This window comes from Lepeophtheirus salmonis, chromosome 9 (genome assembly GCF_016086655.4).
Source record: "Lepeophtheirus salmonis chromosome 9, UVic_Lsal_1.4, whole genome shotgun sequence".
Taxonomy (NCBI): domain Eukaryota; kingdom Metazoa; phylum Arthropoda; class Copepoda; order Siphonostomatoida; family Caligidae; genus Lepeophtheirus; species Lepeophtheirus salmonis.
The window spans coordinates 29204971-29224261 of record NC_052139.2 but is presented as its reverse complement, the minus strand read 5'-3'; the positions used below and the strand labels follow the sequence as shown (position 1 = coordinate 29224261).

Genomic DNA, 19291 nt, shown 5'->3' with positions numbered 1-19291 from the left:
GGGTATTAACGCAAAAGCATGACTTTTCAGCCATTCTTGCGTCCGCTTAGCTTTGTGGGCGGGAGCTGAGTACTGTCGCTGATAACAGACTTGCCATGGCTCTCATGAACGCTGGGGTCCTCGTCGATGATGTCCCTGACCTTGTTGATAAAGGTGACGTCCCGGACAATCCTGGTGCTCTTCTCCTCCTTTTTCTTCCTGTCAAGCACGTCCATTGGGTCTGATGACTCCTCCAGCTACTTCCTGAGACTTATAACCGTTCTAACTGGCATTGACAGAAGGCTAGAGATGTCAGCATTGCTTAATGTCATGTGATCACTAAGCATAATCTGAATAGCAGCGCACCTACGATCTCTCTCATTGAACATAATGACTTTTCTTGGGCACTTAAAATGATGCTATCGCTACAAATGGTGAACAATAACTGAAGCCTATAACCCGAGAAAAATTTGAACACCAAAAACAGACGGATCAGACATCAGCTGATGGAGTAATGTCGTCATTTTTGTCCACGCACCCTGTAGTTCCTCAAAACCCCCCACTACCAAAAAGAATCTTCTAACAAAAGAAAAAGTGAGATAAATAGAGAGGTTTAGTGAATATATATATATATATATTTTGACAATTTACTTATATTTTTTCCCCCTTATTCTTTTTATCATACGTCTCTTTTACGTACGAGTATACTCTCACAAAAAATAATTGGATATATTTTTATATAAATCTGACACTCCCTTTTTGACAATTTTTTTTATTATATATAGTTTAGTTATATGTATAAATGAAATTATAATAAAAAACCCTTAAAAGGGGGGAGTAAACCAGGGTTTTATTTTTTTGCCTCATAAATTCTCATATTACACTTGGTTGATTTTTAAACATTCTATATTATTATTATTAATAATAATAAAATAAAATTATTGATCTCTTTTTTTTTCTTGAGAAGGAGACAACTTCTTCGTTGTTCGTATATACGTTTCCTATAAATATTATATTTTATGGAAGATGCAATAACCCGGGAGTTTATTAATAATTCTCCCTAAAAAAAAAACAAATAAAAAAAAAACAAGGGAAAAACATGTGTATGTCTGTTCCCTCTCAGGAATCTCACAAATGAAGAGTGGAATGCGTACATGTCTAATCATAATTGGGCTGCAATATAAATATGTGGCTCCTCAACATAAAAACAATCTTGAGCAATAGTCAAGAATGGGAAAGGTCTAAGACTGTTTTTTTGACCAAATTAGTTTGGTCGAACAAAAAAGCTCTGCCTGGAAAAGTCTCACTTAAAAATTTGGTCTAGATCGGTCACAAAAAAATGCAGTCTACACGGATTTTAAGGATAGATTGTTTATCATATGAGATCATATGTTTTTTTAAGTACAATGCCGTTATAGGAAGTTTAAACAGAAATAGCTCGGATTAATTTGGATCCTGCCGTCTTTTATATGTATACAGTATTTATTCTAGAACTTATAGTGTACTTTTGAGATTTTTTGAAAAAAATAAATGACAGTTGATCTAGAAAAAAAAAAAAAAAATTGGCCTCTTATAATATTTGAGACCGAAAAAAGTAGGTCCATAAATTGAGACCGGAAAAAAAAATGGTCCATAAAGCGAGACCGAATCAAAGTGTGTCTACAAAGTGGAATCGAAAAAAAAAAATCGGCCCGGAGTCTAAGATTGCGGTATGGACCGGAAAAATTGATTTAGAAAAAATCACTTAAGACCGAACGGAACAATAAATTCGCTGCTGGACCGAGTCTCAACACTGATATTTACCCAATTAAATGTTTGTTTTTTAAATTTCTGGGATGAGTTAAGATACCCAATAGTTTCTACTATTATTTATAATTTTTTTCTTAATTAAAAGACCATTATTGGCCCCGATATAAGCCCCCTTGCAACCAATTCATCTCTCAGCTTTAAGTGCAACTTACGGCCCCTCAAAGGGTTCATATCGATAATTGGAGATACAAAATAAAGATAATTTGCAGAAGGATATAATTGTGGTGTGTCTACATAAAAAAAATAATATAGAACAAATATTAACAAAACGAGAAAATCCTCATTTATTGATTAGACATAGACATATTTGGGTCAATAATAGGTTTATTAGTCAAATTTCTGGTATGAGATACAATACTCAATAATTTCATCCATAGTTTAAAGCCTTTATTTGATTTACAAGACTAATATTAGCCCCGATATGGGTCTTTTCAACAATAACATGTATCAATTTCTTATACTTTCATTGTGAAGATCAATTTTCGTGACTTATCGTCCAATTTCCAAAGAGTCATTTAATGACAATTCAATATGTGGTATGTCAATTTAAAAGTAATAATAGAATAAAATCTCAATCAATTTTTTTTACTTCATATTTAGTACAATTTAGTACCCAATATTTTATAGGCATATTTGAATCAATTATATATGTATATAATTCAAATTTCTGGGATAAGTAGAGATAGTCAAAGTTTTTCGATAGAGTATAGCAACTTTATTTGATCTAGAAAGCTCTTATTGGTCCAATTGTCTCTCTTTTCAATTTATCATTATTTTATTGTGACTAGAGATTTTTGCTACAGACCCAAAAAGTGAAATAGTTTAATTTGTTGATAGAAATATATACTCAAATTTCATAAAAATCATTCTAGATTGTTTTTAGATTGACGGACTGTATATTTAACAAGAAGCTATTTATTCTTGTGGCACCTGGGAATGCGTTGGTGATCTTTCAAGGCGTCCTGGGCATCGTTTCTTTTGCGATATAATGCTTGATCAAGTCGAAGTGAATAATATAAGTGACTATACCATGAGGAATTGTATCTGTGTTGACAACTGTCAAGTTGAACACCCTGATAAAATTATATATACAGACGGATCCAAATATGAGAAAGGCAATACAGGTGCGGGATGATCTGAAAGTCACTGAAGGTGACATGCCAACTCATCAATCATCAGCATAATTAAATAATGAAACATTGGTCTTCCAAGGAGAAATCCTCGCAATCCCAGAATTTGTTTTCAATTTTACTGAGTAAATTATTAATAAAAGTTTGATTTAGCATCTATTTATATGTTGGGTCAACTTAAACATCTCAATTTATTATGGGACTTCGTAGATTTTATATATATATATATATCAGAAGTGTGTATCTGTCTGTGTGTCCTTTATAGGTACCCGTTGGATCTAGGTAGCTGAAATTTTGAATATGTATTTCTTTTGAACCTGGTCAGGCTTAGAAAAGGGGTTGTGATTATTATTATTATTTTCGGGGGGTAGAGTCATATAAGGAGGGCTTATTCTTTTCTTTGTTTTTTGAAGCTCAAGGAGACCAGATAGTTGATGAAATTATAAGTCAAAGAGTGACTGGTATCTCAAAAAACAACTAATCGAATTAAACTGCTTTCTAAATTTATTCAAAATCAGAAAAGCTATGAGCAAATAAAAAAATCCATTAAAATTGCAGTTTTGTTTTTTCAGGAGGAAAAAAATTAATTTCCAATGAGACATTGAATTAGTAGATAAAATAAAGTTTGAATCAAATTTATCAGGAGATTTGTTTGCATATAAATTTAACACATAAAAATGTATGTTTCACTACAAGTATCTGTCATTTCCTAAAGAAAGTTTCTATTTTTTCATCAAGCCTTCATTTTTAAGAAGAAATAGTTCAAAACGATGCATTTCCTTAAAAACAAAATTAGACTTTATCTACGTAATATTGACATTTTAATTTATGATACAATTCATTTAATAATTTAAGCAATATTTGCAAAAATGAAGCAGTTATCGCAGCTTATTTTTTCGACGACATTCTTCTCCATAACTTTTTTGTTTTTGCAAATAACAAAAAATTCTGTTAGGTTTGTGTTTCATTAATTAATGCCAATACATGATTTTTACTCCTTTTTTTTTTTGCAAGATTTGTACAAAAATAGTTTTTTTAAATTTTCTTCCACATTTTTTAAAATGCAAAAATGTGTTGTCATTTAAACTTTATAACACAATAGGTTTTTTTAATATTCATAATAGTACATATATTAAAAATGTTCTCCTCATATAAAAAAACAATTAATATTCATCACATGGATTTGTAAAGTATTTTTAATTTCCGTATATTTTCGGGCGTATATACGACGTGCCTTTTGCGAAACATGGGATTGTTTTCGTAAAATCCTTCAGTAAGGTAAAATAATCAATTCAATTCTGCTTTTTAAATTATATTCATAATTTTTTTTGATTTGTTGTGTAAAACCCATGGTTTTAAATTCTTTACTACGTGTGACCAAAATTCAATATGTTATGTTTATAAAATGGCTTAATTATTTAAGATTTTCTAAAACCTTTAATTTTAAATGAGGCATTATGAAAAAGATCAATGCCTTTCCTATCATAATTCCACACCGACAAATAATATTTTGTTGATGTAAGGGTGCATATTTGGGGCGTAAGAAATCTTGGGATCCATACTTATGAATTAAAATAACTAAAAAATGAAAAAAACCGTTCGTCTCAATAACTTCTTTTTTATCCCAGCCTGCTTTTATGTTGATATGTCACATTCTGGGTTGATCTTATCTATTGGTACACAGCCTATTATTTTCAATCTGGAATGGAATTAGTGCAAAATCAAGAAGGAGGACCGCAAGACTTCTTATCACACTGAACAAAGACGGTTGGAAATGACACAAAAATTCTAAATTATCACGAACGAAAATTAAAGCAAAGTTTTGCCCTCCAACATGCACCAAACAGCAAATTCCAGAGGGTTCACCTCGCGTGTGTACGAAGGTAGCTATTTTCCCCCTGGTGAAATGTTGAACTTATATTGGAGGTGTCTACCGGGGCGCCATCTTGCGTAAACACATAGTTGTCCCTGGAGAACGTGCTCTTCAACCATAGTAAAGTACCTGAGGAGCTTGTAGTAGAAGTCCGTGTTGACTTTCTCGTTGGTCTTGAAGAAGTAGGGAGGGATCTTGCTTCCGTCGGAACCCACGATGGCGAAGAACATGACCTGAGCTGGATGTTTGGTTCTGAAAATTCCCTGGACATGAGCTCTTGATTCCGCCAAGAAGTGATCATTTATTCTATTAAGACCAGCGTCCACTGTGGATATCTTCTTATCGGAGATCGACTTGTGCGCGGAGGAGATCGTAGTACCTTTGTCGTTTTGTTTGTTGCTCGGGTTGCTCCCACAAAAACAAAATAAACATCAAATTGGAGCTTTTTATCAGTTCTTTTGAATTGTGGTTTGAACAAAATTGTCAGACTTTTAGAACTGAGACTAGACGCTCTCGAAGAGGATTCTATTTTTTGAGTCTTCACCCATTTCTCTTCAGTGAATGTAAAATAATATAAAAATCTCTTTATGTGAAAGTCTCCAACTAGAAAGACAAAAATAATGGGGGAAGAATGACCGATCTTGCAAATCCCTCTTATCAACACGTTGAGTATACAATATATATCATAAAGAAAAGAAACGAACTCCTAAGATGATGGATATTATTTTTTGTCAAGCGTCCATTTTTTTTTGTTGTATAATGTATAGTCACCCCTTTCATTTCCTGATTTCTTTTTTGATAATTGAATTAGGTTTTGAGCTTGCTAGAAAGCTAGCCAGCAGGATTAGGGTTTGAGGTTTAAGTGTTTTTCATATTAGACATACGCAATATATAGAATATATTCCTAATAAATACTAATAGGAGAGGGGGGGGGGATAAAGGAAAAAAATTGAACTTATAATCCGATTTGACAAGAAAAAATTCTACATATTAAAAGCACCCTTTTTACAAAAAAATACAATTTTTTTATCCTTTTTTTTTATAACAGCAATGTTGACTCTCGTCTCTACATACTAATTAAAATTAAAACTAGGGAAGATTGATCATCCCATAGTTTTACATGACAATAGCACTTATTCATCCTTTTTTTACAAAATTCTTTTAACAAAATTTAATTAACAAAAAGCGTTTTTTGATAAAAAAAAAGAAAGAAAAGAAAAACACATCTTTATTTCACTAACACTTAAATGTACAACACTCTATTACGTTGTTAGCAGTCGATTTTTTTTAATATAAATTCCCCGTAACTGTGCTGTGTAGATCGTTGAGTTTGCAAAAAATGATTGAACAATGATTTCATAGATGAATTTGCTAACGAATCAATGATTTTGAGCTTTTTTTTATATTAATACACACATAAATTTACCTTCAAGGAACAGGGTAAATTGATTTTATAATCAATAGATTGAGTGAATAAATCCATTTTGATGGTTACAGAAGTGAGCAAATTTTTCTACTCAGAATTGTTCGGCGGATTTTTCGGGAGGGAGGAGCAGGCCCGTGAAACGGATTGTTCTTAGAGATGGAACAATTAGTCAGAATCGGGTACTTTTTCTGGAAATCGGAATTGAGATCAGCATCGGGAAAATACTGTTTAATTTGTAATTCGGATTGATATTTATTATTATTTATTAATGGTATTCAACTTTTTATTATTTTTTTAAGTAAAGAAAAAAATAATATCTCATCCCCAAATTAAGGAACTATTGCTTTTAACAAGAAATTAATTATTTCACTTTTTTTTTTAAACGGATGGGGATTTTTGAAATTTATTTCCATAAAATTTAATATTTGATTATTTTTTTAAAGAGCTGGTGATTTTTGAAACTTATTCCCAAAAAATTAAATATATTTTTTTTCTTTTATAAAAAAAGTTGGAGATTTTTGAAATTTATTTCCAAAAAAATTAATATTTAAATTATTCTTAGATAATAAATTTTATTTTTGAATTCTTTTTTAATTTTTTTTATTGAGAACTGCCAGGGATGTTTAAAATTATTTTCCAAAAAATTTAATTTTTTGTGAATAACTTAAAATTTTTGAAATTTTTACATATCAAATTTTCTTTTTTAAATTATTTTTTTAAAATTCCATTTGATTTTGTGGATGCCAATAATAGCAAAATGGTATTTTTTAACTATTTGTTAAAAAATTAAAGAATTGCAATCCGGATTTTTTTATTTTTAACCGTTCCATTACTAAATTTTCTTCTAGAATCCAATTTATCTATATAAATACCGACATTTTTTTTTCTTTTTTAAGTAACAAAAAATAAAATTTGACAAAATAAATGAATATAAGGGGTATAATTGTTCGAAATATGTCCATCAAATATTGGGCTTTATATATATATCTGCGTTATTCCTCATAAATACAAAAATATACAGTATATTTATTTGTCAGCCGTCGGAGTTTTTGCTTATTTAACGCTAAGCCATGAATAAGGATATACCGAATAAAATTCCACAGTTGAAAAGGAGAATTCTTCCTTTTTCTGTTTCAGAAGAAAAGGCTGTGACATACAATAAAGTTAATAAAACGGGTTGAAAAAACAGTGTGAACAACGTCATATATTTATGATTTCGAAGAATCTGTATCGAAAATATACACAATTATGTTTTTTAAAGACTTTAAAAGCCAAACCTACTGCAATTAAAAATTTTAATGGTCATTTTTTGTGTTCTACATAGTGTTTTTAAATAAAAAATCCTCTGTTAGGAAGATAAATTAGTTATGGCCTTTTTCTGTGGATTTTAAGAAGAAAGGCTGCGTGATTCAATAAAGGTAAGGACGTGTTAAAGTGGATAAATGATGACTATTAATTATGACATAACGAAAATAATAATTAGTAAATTGGTTCTAATATGTTCTTCTTATGTAAGTATGTAAAGGGGAAAAGTCAGCTGACATGTTCAAAATGGGTAACTATCCCTTTTTTTGGGGGGAAGGGGAGGCGGAGGAGAAGGAGGAATAAAGAAGAAAATGGGTATGACTTTCTCTTTTACATAAATGAGTATATTGCCCCCCCCTCCCCCATCCTCATCTCCTCAATATTTCGACTCCTTCCTCCCTCCAAAGAAGAAATGAGTCATAAATATATGTCTCAGTTTCTTTCTTATTTCCCCTTTTTTTCCTATCAGCAAACTTGGGTTATTCACCCAAAAAGAATATATCTACAACGTACAGTAATATCTCGCTTTACGAGACACTTTTGTTGTACGAATATTTTAGACTACAAGTAATGTCTTAGAATGTGAGTAAATTACATTAAACACATAGGTGCGCATAGGTTAATATGTCCCGTCGCCCCCTAGATCTATTAGGTTTATGTCCATAACCACCTCCACCCCTTCAACATAAAACCCCTATATGTGGGGACTTTTATCACACCAAAAAGGCTGAACCAATCTTAACCAATAACCATTCAGCCTCTAGTGACCTTATAGTTCAGAGATGGGGAAAAGTCCTTGTGCTGATTGCTCAAATAAAGCCCAAAATCTTTGCTCACAAGTCCTTGGGTATAGTTATCAAGTCCTCAAATTTATTTTGAGTTTTCTGTTAGGGCCACAATTAACTGGCTTTTTTCGAATTTCGTATGAACTAGCTTTCGAATCCAAGTTGAATCACGAGCACAATTCAAGACGAAAGTCTTGAATAGTGAGATAAAGTCAAGTCGCAAGTCCTCAAAATATGGACTCAAGTACAAGTCGAGCTAGCTCCAAGTCTCGTGTTCAGCTCCCCCCCCCCTCCCCCACTCTATAAATATAATTATGGCTAGTTAAATGGAAGTATATGTATTTTGTAAAAACCCGCTCTTAGGCAGTTTATTTTGACTCCTCGTACACAGATACTATCCCTAACCAAAGACATCACTGTACAATATCGTACCCCACTATCATCACATGATCACCACAAACTTACACTTCCATTCATCAGCGTACTATCAAATCCTTTCATATTGAATATTTCAAATGTTCACAGTAAAACTTATAAATCAAAATTAAATTAGGAAAAGTAGTGTAGGAAAAAAATCATATCTATAAATGTACTTAATATCTACATATGTAAATTCAAAATGGCTCCTTCTTTCTCTCTCTCTCTCTCTTTATCAGTCTTTGTACATGTCTGATGACACGTGATCACGTGAGTTTTTCTTCATATATATATATGTATGAAGAACCCCAGGGTCCATCAGTACCTTACCTTTGGTATCTAATATTAATAATCTGGGGCTGCTTGGGGATATTTTTTTTTGAATTTTTCTTCTTAAAGGGACTTTGGCAGACTCTTCATTTCAGGGACAACTTATGAAGTAATAAAGTACTTTATTTTTTGGGCACTGACATTAACTCGATACACTTGTTCTCACGACGACTAATAAAATAATATATATTAATAGAAACACTTTTTAACAAAATGATAATAAATAAACTATTTTGAAATGTTTGTTGAAGAAGAAGACGTCTGTCGCATCCTGCGACTACTTTTGCTGTTTTAATATGGAGGAGTACAGAAGAGTGGGGGAGAAATGTTTTTTTTCTTTTTTTTTTTTTGCTGAGGGAAGGCCTTTTTTTGGCCTTTCTCTTTTTTTTTTCTCCTTTTCCTCTCAAAATTTTCTCACTGCTTTATAAACTATTACTTTCGAAGCCTATAGATTATTTTCTCGTCTTAAAAACTACTAAGTTCTTACCTCCTTCCAAAATAAGCCTTATAAAAGATGACACATCAATCCAGTAGACCAAACCAAGACGGAGGACCTACCCGAGGAACTCGGGACAAAAGATTCAGCTCTGAACTTCTGTCCCTTTGTACTACTACCCTTCCTATCAACGACTCAGAGATTACTGTAATGTGTAATGTGTAAAATCCACATTCAAGGGATCTCCGCTAAGCACTCTTTCGAGCCTTACGGCGCTCCTTGCAAGAAGGAGAGAGGGGGTTGAAAGAGAAAGCAGGGATTGGATGGGGAAACGTGCGGGGCATGTAGAACTGTATTGTTTAATTGGACGAAAAATAATTGAAGAGAAGGAAAGGAGGGGGATATGACAAGGTAACTGCGCTCAGGTAACCACAAAATACATTTATAAACGTATATATCAATTCAAAGTTAACAAAGAAAGTAAAAAAAAAAAAAAGCAATTGAAAATCCGTCAATTTTCTATTCCTTCCTTTTCTTAAAATATAATTATGACTTTATAAGTATCTACCATATACATAATAGATTTGTCAAACTATAACAAAGGATCCACATTTTCTCAAATCTGCATTTAGGTTTGGATCTTTAGACCTATATTCCCGGGTACATTTCGAACTTTCAGACCCTGATTTGAAATCAAAATTACACGGATGCTTCTCTCGAATATTTTAAGTATTTTAGTCGAAGTTCATACTTAAATAAAATAGATTCAGGATTGAAGTTGCATTTTTGCTACTGAGGTAAGTCATGCCCAAAGAATAAATAAGGCAATGCTATTACTAGCGATGAAAATTGTGTGTGTTGTGAACATGTTACAAAAAAAAAAAAAAGGAAAATCAACATGATAACCCTAACAATTTGAATGATTCTTTGAAGGAGATCAGCTACAACCAGCTGCTCTCCGTTTTTTATGAGGAGACACGGATGTTCAATCAGTTTTTAGATATAATTGAATCGATTTAGAAGAGGATTTTACTACTCAGGAATTAAATAATAATGACAAATGGTATGGAAAAGAAAATTCATTCTTCAGATTACCAATTCCTAAAATAATAAACGGGCATGCTCAAAAAATTCAGACAATTTACATCACTATTAGTTATTATCGTTATAATATCATTGGACACATTATGATTACCTTTATCGAAACTTCTTCTCCAAAAAAAAAAAAAAAAACCAACGGAAATAGGACCAAAATCGGTTAGTAGTTGACCAAACCTTTGCAGCTGCTGAATTATTATTGAATAATAGTTCATTACTGTTCAGAGCTTAATAAAAACTTATTCATATGAAAGCAATCAAGTTTAAGAGCAGTGATTAAAGGAAAGAAGAGAAGGAAACTTGGACAGCTGATAACCAGATACAGCGTATTTTTTTGTTTGTTTGTGAGCAGAAAAAATATAGAGTGTATCTAGTTATCAGCTGTCGATTTTTAAGATTCTTCACTCTTAATCAGTGTTCTGAACGTTGATTGTTTGAAATATATTTAGGTCCTTTTAAACTCTGATCAATAGCTCCATTGTTGGAAAGAATTAGGTTAGTACCAACTGGTTTTAAAGCCTTTTTCTCGTTTTTGTACGGGGGGAAAGTTGCGTGATGCAATAAGGATAACAATGTATGAGATAACACCCTGTAGAATACGTACAGAATGCAATGTAGATTTTGCTCCAATCACTAATCATGATCAAGAAAGTTCATATTCAATATAGATAGAATCTTTTTTTCTTTTTGTAACAAAGATTAAGTATTAATCAATACTACAAGCTTAGATCTTTTTATGACCCATCAATCTTCGGGTAACTGTTTGGGTCTAAGATCTTTTTGGATTCAACAAGTTTACTTATACCATACCCGGGTCCAAGACCCATCATCCTATCTCCAACTATAATACAAAGTTCTTGAGTAATAAAGACATTACCTTGCTCCCCTTCTCCTTCCTCCTTCTTCTTCTCCTCAAGTGGTCCAATTTCCTCATCTCCTTGATGTTATTTAGTAGTTCCTTCTTATTTATCTACATTGTTATCCTAAATATTCCTACTATAAAGAAACGTAAAAGATTGTTAAGGTATTTGCTGTAATAGTCTCTAGACGATTAAGTGGATTTTGATGGATCTTATAAATTATGAATTCATTTAAATTCTCATTAAAAAAACGAAGTTTTTATCAAGAAGCGTTTATCAGTTAGTCCATTCTTCTCAACTATGGGATTACTCTACAATAGTTGCTTTACAAGAGCCAATTGTACAAATGGGGGAGAATGAGACACATCGACAGTTGACAACATAACATAAATTTAGATTTGTCTGCCTCTTTTCCTTTCATCATCAATATTTTGAACGTTGATGACGGATTGAGTTTGAAATAGTTCTTGCTGTGAACAACTCTTCATATTTAATTATTAAGTTATAGGCAAAACTGCATATACAAAATCTTTTCAGATGTGTTGGCTAACAGAATATATAAAATAACCTCTCCCTATCTGCACACTTCCCAATATGGATTATTAAAGGACAAGCTTCGGGGGCAACGTACCCTTTTCAGTACAAACTTTACTGGAATCAGAGAGAAACATGTCCGTATTGGTCATACACTTTGTCACAGGATTCGATACACTTTCGAATGAATATATTATCCGTAGGCTATACCAAAAAGGATTTGGCGATTTTATCATAAAAATAGTTGCACTTATTTTAGCAAAGTACCGAACAATTGTGATGGACGGGGATCAAGAGACGTCTTTCGAAAGTAAAATAGGATTAAAACAAGGAGATCCTATATCAACATTTTTATTTAACATTGAGATAGATAAAATTCCTCAAGATATTTAGAACGATTGTCTAATTCCAAGTGCTGAAACTATCCAAAGTAACTTGAAAAGTGTCTGTTACGCTAATGACTTAACCTTCGTCTTTTGTGGTGGACCTCACGTCATTATTAAATCAATTAGGAGGACCATGAGTCTTCTTCGTAGTTTTTTACCATTTCTGGTCTGACGATGAGCCCTGAAAAAAGCAAAATAGAAATACTTGGGCCATGTGGGATAAAATCATTGCATGGAACACATACATTTAACCAAAAGTGTTGGACCTCCTATGAGTTACTCCAGACAGTAAGAAAATCTCCCAAAAATTAACTGAAATCCAAAATACATTCCTTCAGATAAAAAAGAGAAAAAAATATGCCTGGCTTCATGGTCTACTGAAGAATGGGGGGCTGTCTTTGTCAAAGTTGTTTCAAAACTTGAACCCTCCCTGGGATTGGAATTGACCATACACGAACGTTTTCAATTCCCCTGAAGTATATAGAGTTTTCTATAATACCCTTGCAAAAGTTCATTGGTCAACCTCACCGATGAACCAAATGTCACAACTTTCCTTTAAGAAAAGACATGGAAATCTTTCTGGGCCCAAAAGGCCAATATTTCAACTCAGAATGAGGGCATGTATGGCCTCTTTGAGAGGCATCAGGATGTTTCTGAGTAATACAAAACCAATTGCTCACATCCTCAGAAAAATGGCTCTAATACTGCCTGTTGTTTGGAACGCTGGAAGTACGATCTAAGTTATTTGATGCCCAGAAAAGCCTCTGAATTTTCTGCACAAACATGAAGGAGAGAAGAGATCATATATTATTTTTTTTTTGGAACTGTAAGGCATTAAAAGAAATATACCAAAAAGTAGAGGATAATTTGTCAAATAATTTTGTAGCACATATTGCTAAGGAGGAAGTCTTGGCTTACTTCACTGAAAACAAAGAAGAGAAAGTCAACGTAATGTTAACAAAAACGCAGCAAGTCGTATACATGAAACGATCATCAAACCACACCACCCTAAAATATATACTACCTATCGTGGAGATGTCAATTAAAGTAGCAAAAAAAAAAAATAGCGTGAATTTTATCACTTTTATCATTTTTATTGACGTTATTTATACCCGTACTGTGTATTTTGTGAATATGTTGTACTTATTAAGGTGTTTTAACATAACTTTTGTTTTGTTTATATATATGCTTATGAGTAGCCTCTTGGCCAAGAAAAAAAATAAAAATAAGTAATTATTTTTTAGTTAGTAAGAATTGGCGAAGGTATACATATAAAATAAGGCTTGCGCCGTAGAAAACAGTCATTTCTAGTTGTACATCCATAGATAAATAAATACTTAGAAAACGAATGATTGAGTAAATAGTTTTTTAATTATAAGAGCAGGCTCATATAATTAATTATTCATCCAAATAATCATTCCCACATTTCTACAAGGAAAATCAGGGGCGTCCTAAGGGAAAAAGCTGGAGGGGCTGTACCCCCCACCCCCCAAATTAAGGCATTTTCCTATTTACTGGGAAATTTAATATGATCTTTTTTTATAAAATTTTGATTCTTTGTGAATAGTCAGAAATTTTTGATTTTTTTCAAAAAAACAATAATTTATTCTGAATAACTGTGGATTTTTGAAATATTTTGGAAAAATATTTAATATTTCGAATTTAATTTTTTTTTTTTAACAAGCGTATATTTTTGAAATTTTTCCAGAAAAAATTTAATTTTTGAAATTTTTTCCAAAAAATTTAATTTTTTGTAAACAGCTGCAAATTTGTAATATTTTGAAAATAGCTAGGAATTTTTTGAATTTATTTCTAAAATTTTTATATTTTTTATGAATAAAAAAAAATATTTTTTGAAATTTAATTATTAAAATTATTTTTTGAAATCTAATTATTGAAATTATTTTTTGATATTTAATTATTGAAATTATTTTTTGCAAATTAATTTAATTTTCTGTTAATTTTCCTAAAAATTATAATTTTTTGATTTTTTTTTCATAAATAATATATATATTCCTGCGTAAGCTTCTGAAAATGATTTTTAGTACTTCTACATAATGATGTAAAGTAGTGAATATATTATAAGGATCCTACTAAATCAAATATTATTCATGGAGCATAAATAAATTTAAAACAATTGTTATTCTAATACTACAGATTTAGGAAAAATACAATTGCAATGTACAATATTTCCATGGAAGAACCCTTAGGTGCATACAACCTTAAAACAAATGTCCATCCTTCTCATATGATGAGAGATACCAAGCCATGCAAGAAGTGGATGAAGATCTTCGTATTCTTAAATTACATGAAATATACAGAAATGAAACAAATTATTGAGAATAACTATAAAATTAATTAGGGCTTAAGACCAATTTCTGATATGATTATTCTCAAATATTTTATAATGTATGTATATACTGCGGTAAACAGTAATAAATTTACAGATTTAAAGTATTTTCCCGAATTCATACCCCAGAGACGTCATTATATTTTTAAAAAAACCCTCTAAAAATTGGAGACTTTTCTCTGTGACACGTGCTCAAACAATCACAAAACTGTCAAATATATATACATATACAACGCTAGGAACGATTGTTTTCTTTTTTATTGCCCCGACCATATTTAATAGACTTTGACTTACATCTAACCTTGACCTTTTTTGTCTGTTCATTTTTGACGGAGAGGTTGTGAGATACAATTAATCTAAGGAAGCCAGGTATTTAATGCTTATTCATATAACTAAACTATAGTATAATTATCCATAATGATTATCCAAAATTTACCCTTAAAGGTCATTTTAGAATCTAATTAAGTTAATTTTTCCTGCAATATGTCTTCAAAAATAACTTCATAAATATATTTTCCTAGTACAGAAACGTCAAATAAATTGAGAAGAACTTGAATCTAAATCGTCCGTATTGAAAATGAGTCTGAAATTCTACAACGTGTGGGAAACCCCCAAATTGCCAACATTGATAGTTTCTACCAAGTTGTGATTCAGAAGTCGATCAAAAGTATTAAAATATCATTCAGAAATACGGTTTTACTACATACTGGGTGGTCCATTGAAGTCTGTATACTTAATAAATCAATAATTAATGAAGGTTGAGTGATTGAAATTAATTTATATTTTGATATATTAAAGCATAAGCAATTATTTACAAAACATAAAAAAACCGTTGAGAAAATGAAACTTGAACGGAATCGACGAATTTTATTCGCGTACTCCAAGCTTTTGGGCATCTCCAGAACCACTGTCTACGCCGTAAGCAAGTCCAAAACGTCGGAGAGGAAGAAGGGCTCAGTCAGGAAGGCCAAACTGAACACAGATGGGTTTCAGAAAACAGCACAGGCCAATCCCCTCAAGTCCATGAGGGCTCATGCAAATTAATATTTTTCCCAATTTTAATGTCAATTTCATGACGTAAAAGGAAGATCTGTGCAATCAAAGGAAGATACTTCTAATTTTATCATTCATCTCAATAGATTCCAAATTCCACAATTGACGACAAGAGGAGAGTTCATCCGAGGAAAAAAACCAGAGTTCATAAGGGAATAGAGTGGACTCCTTCCTTGCAAATGAGATACCAGGATCGAAACATTAAAGCAATTCATTCACGATGAGTAGAGAGTTTAATATTTCAAAACAGGATCACATGAAAAATACAAAATGAACCAAAAATCCTTGGAGATGCATATTTTTTAAATCGTTTATCGTTGTCCTCTATAAGCTATACCAATAAATAAATGCACTCCAAGAAAAAAACTTTGAAGAAATTTTACATATTATTAATCTTGAGAGGAATGTTTATTGAAAAATTAGGTGTCCTTTATTTTTTCTTTAGTTTATCATCCAATTAATGTTATTTCTAGATATCTATTTTAAATATTCCTGATTGTGTTATAATAGTCTTTTTAATTTTCGTTTGTCTCTATGTTTTAACGAATTATATTATTAACAGATTATAAATGTTTAAATGCATGCCAATAAAAGCCAATACAAAAAATATAACTATCCTTTCTTTTCCCATCAAATTTCTTGGATTCTTCCTTTTTTTTGCAATGTGAAGAAATGTAAATTTATAATAATTATTTTATATAATAAAAATATTGGAATGACAAATTTAGTAGGATATAATCATATAAATAAATGACCTCCAATGCCATTCGAGGCCGAAAACAGGACAGTTTAACAATAGAAATGAATATTTTTTAATTAATAAGTAATATTAATATGAAGCACATTGTCTTATATTTAAGGGTGATAATTTTGGTAAGAATACAAAAGCGTGCGAGGAGAAAAGAAGAATTACTTATGGCATCATTGATTAAATAATATACATCTTCTTCTATCAATCATGAACGTTATCATTCCCGCCTTTATTATTCAATATTAATATAATATTAGATGGGGATAGTCGATAGAGAACTGAATAAAATGCCTAAAATAACGTCGCCTTCTGTCTGGATTTCTGAAAATGGAGGCCTAGGAATTTGGAAAATACTTACCGGATGAGAAACAGATGGTTTGTCGGATTTGTCGATATAAATGTGCCTTTAGTCCCCTGTCTAGAATTACACGCCACTCATTATCCTCATCTCATAACTAGAGTATGGATATTCATCTATAAAATCAATTTAACGATGAATACATCAAGTCAGACTTTAACTCTGATTTCACAAGGATGCTTATTGTATGTAATATAACCTTATCCATTGCTAATCATCTACGTTCAAAAAATTTATGGAGAAATACAAGGGTAAACATATCCCTTCCCGAGGAACCATCATTAAATTAATGGAGGATGTTGTTACTGATGTCATTTATAGAAATACATATAAAATGTTTTGAGTCATCCACACCAAATGACGATCAAGTTATCAGTAAAAAGTATTTACGAATATCGAAATGGAACTCTGAATTTTGTACTATCTCACAGTAAGTATTCAATTTTTTTTAAATCTAACCATAAAATATGATTCTATTTTAGCTAAACATATCAAGAATTATGATACACAACTCAGTTAAGGGCAAAAACAACTGCTTAAATGGTCACAACAACGGGGGTAGTAGCTTTGGATGGTTTGCAACAAGTTTGTCTGAGACTACTTACTTCGTTTTAAGACTTGGGTATGATAATTAGGTTTTCCAATATTACATAGTCATTAAATATTACTTTTTTATCCCTTAAGGCTTAGCTATGGTTGATGGGCTCCAAGAAATGGTGTTCAGAAAACTCATAAAAGGCAAAAATAACTGTTTAAATGGTCACAACAACGAGGGTAGTTACATTGGGTGTTGCATTATAATTAACAATTGTGTATATCCTTCATGATAATAGTATGTTGTTATATAAGCATACCTTAATAACGGGGAAATATTTTTTTGATGCTCTTAATAAGGAGTAATATCGCCGGACATTACTACATAATTAGCTTTTGCTCTAAATCTTTAAGATGAATTTATTTCTAACATTTTTTTATTAATATATTTATTGTCTAATTTTATGATTTTGACATTTACTTTATTATTAATAATTAGTTAGATCTCATCGGTAGAGATATATCTATCCTGTGCACAATTGTATATAGCAACTTCCACATGAAGAAGAGGGGTGATTATCTTTTTGATTAAACTCCACGTCTCGCTTGTGTATTGCAACCTAAAGTTATGACATATTTAACTGAATTCCGATGTTAGACCAAGAAAAAATTATCTGGATCAATTTATTATTTCAATATTCTTTATTTATAATTTATTATTATTAATAGTTATATGATTTTAATTGTTTAATTTTGTATATTTAACTTAAATGTTTAATGGTTTATTTTTTAGTATGTAGATTATATTTCATTAAAGCCTTCTTTTTTAAACTTTGAGCTTCAAATATATTTCAAATACTCTACATTGTCGTTTCATTAGCTATTATTCTGAGAATAAGGTTCATAATGAATTACAATTTCATGGAGTGTGACGTTTTCAAATCTACTGTAACGGATAAAAACGTCGAAGTCAATTATACGTAGTATATCTTCATTAAACATTTTGCTAATAAATACATTTGTTATACCCTCAAAAATCATAATAAAGCAGGCAGATGATAATCACATCAGTATTTTAAACAATGATACCATATGTCTTTTTTTCCCCCTCCTCCTTGCACGCGTTTTTCTCTACAATATTATCAACTATACTTATATTTAATGATATATTAACAAATCAAAAGTATCCATTTGTAATTTTCAAAGTTTTTTTTTTTCGAGTAATATAATATTTATATTTTTTTTACAGTAATTAGGGAACAGGGTAATTACTGTAAAGTAAATATATTATCATATATTACTACATTTAGTAAACCAAATTTTTTTCAAGAATACTCCTGAATATCATATCAATAATTGGGGAGAAAATGGTGAAAGCGATGCCCTTTTGAAGAAACTCAAGCCTTGAGTCTGTTAAGCAAGGCAACACAGTAGATATAACTTTTGTCGATCTTTGTAATCCGTTATTTGATTCCATTGAGAGGTAATAGTATAGTAGATTTAGTTTTGTTGATTGTAACTCTCGACTGAGTTCTTTTATTTATACCAATGATTCATGTCCAATAGCAAATACAGTTCAAAAAAGAAGTTAACTATTTGCAAATAAATTATATTTATATAAATGTCATGTATAAGTTGCGATTTCTGTGTACAAATTGGTAATTAGATAAACAGATTGTGTAAGTAACCATTTCTACGTTCCATAAACAGTAATATATTACTGTAATAAGATTATTAATCAAGTAACTAGAAATATAATTAGATTACTTTACTAAAAAAGTAATTAGTAATACAATTAAATAAATTTTTAAATAAGTAATATCTATTAACTTATTAGTTATTAGACATTACTTCATTGAACCTCCCATTAGTTAAGT

General features: G+C 31.0%; 1 protein-coding gene and 1 long non-coding RNA gene across 10 annotated transcripts in view; one reads left to right on the top strand and one right to left on the bottom strand.

The window, feature by feature from the left end:
* The window catches only part of VGlut (Vesicular glutamate transporter), a 29207-nt gene extending 19458 nt beyond the window's left edge, over positions 1 to 9749 (bottom strand). For 2 of the 9 annotated variants that reach the window (XR_011781708.1, XM_071890935.1), the window contains exon 1: positions 9542 to 9699. The gene's annotated coding sequence lies outside the window, so the exon portion shown is untranslated. Of the gene's footprint in view, positions 1 to 9054; positions 9371 to 9541 lie in introns of those variants that run through there. The other 7 variants (XM_071890931.1, XM_071890933.1, XM_071890932.1 and 4 more) reach the window with 5 other exon arrangements.
* A 6871-nt stretch (positions 9750 to 16620) lies between these two features.
* On the top strand, positions 16621 to 17743 carry LOC139906369 (uncharacterized). The gene is made up of 3 exons (XR_011781856.1): positions 16621 to 17310; positions 17363 to 17502; positions 17565 to 17743. It is a non-coding gene; the product is annotated as an uncharacterized lncRNA (long non-coding RNA).
* The last annotated feature ends 1548 nt before the right edge of the window (positions 17744 to 19291 follow it).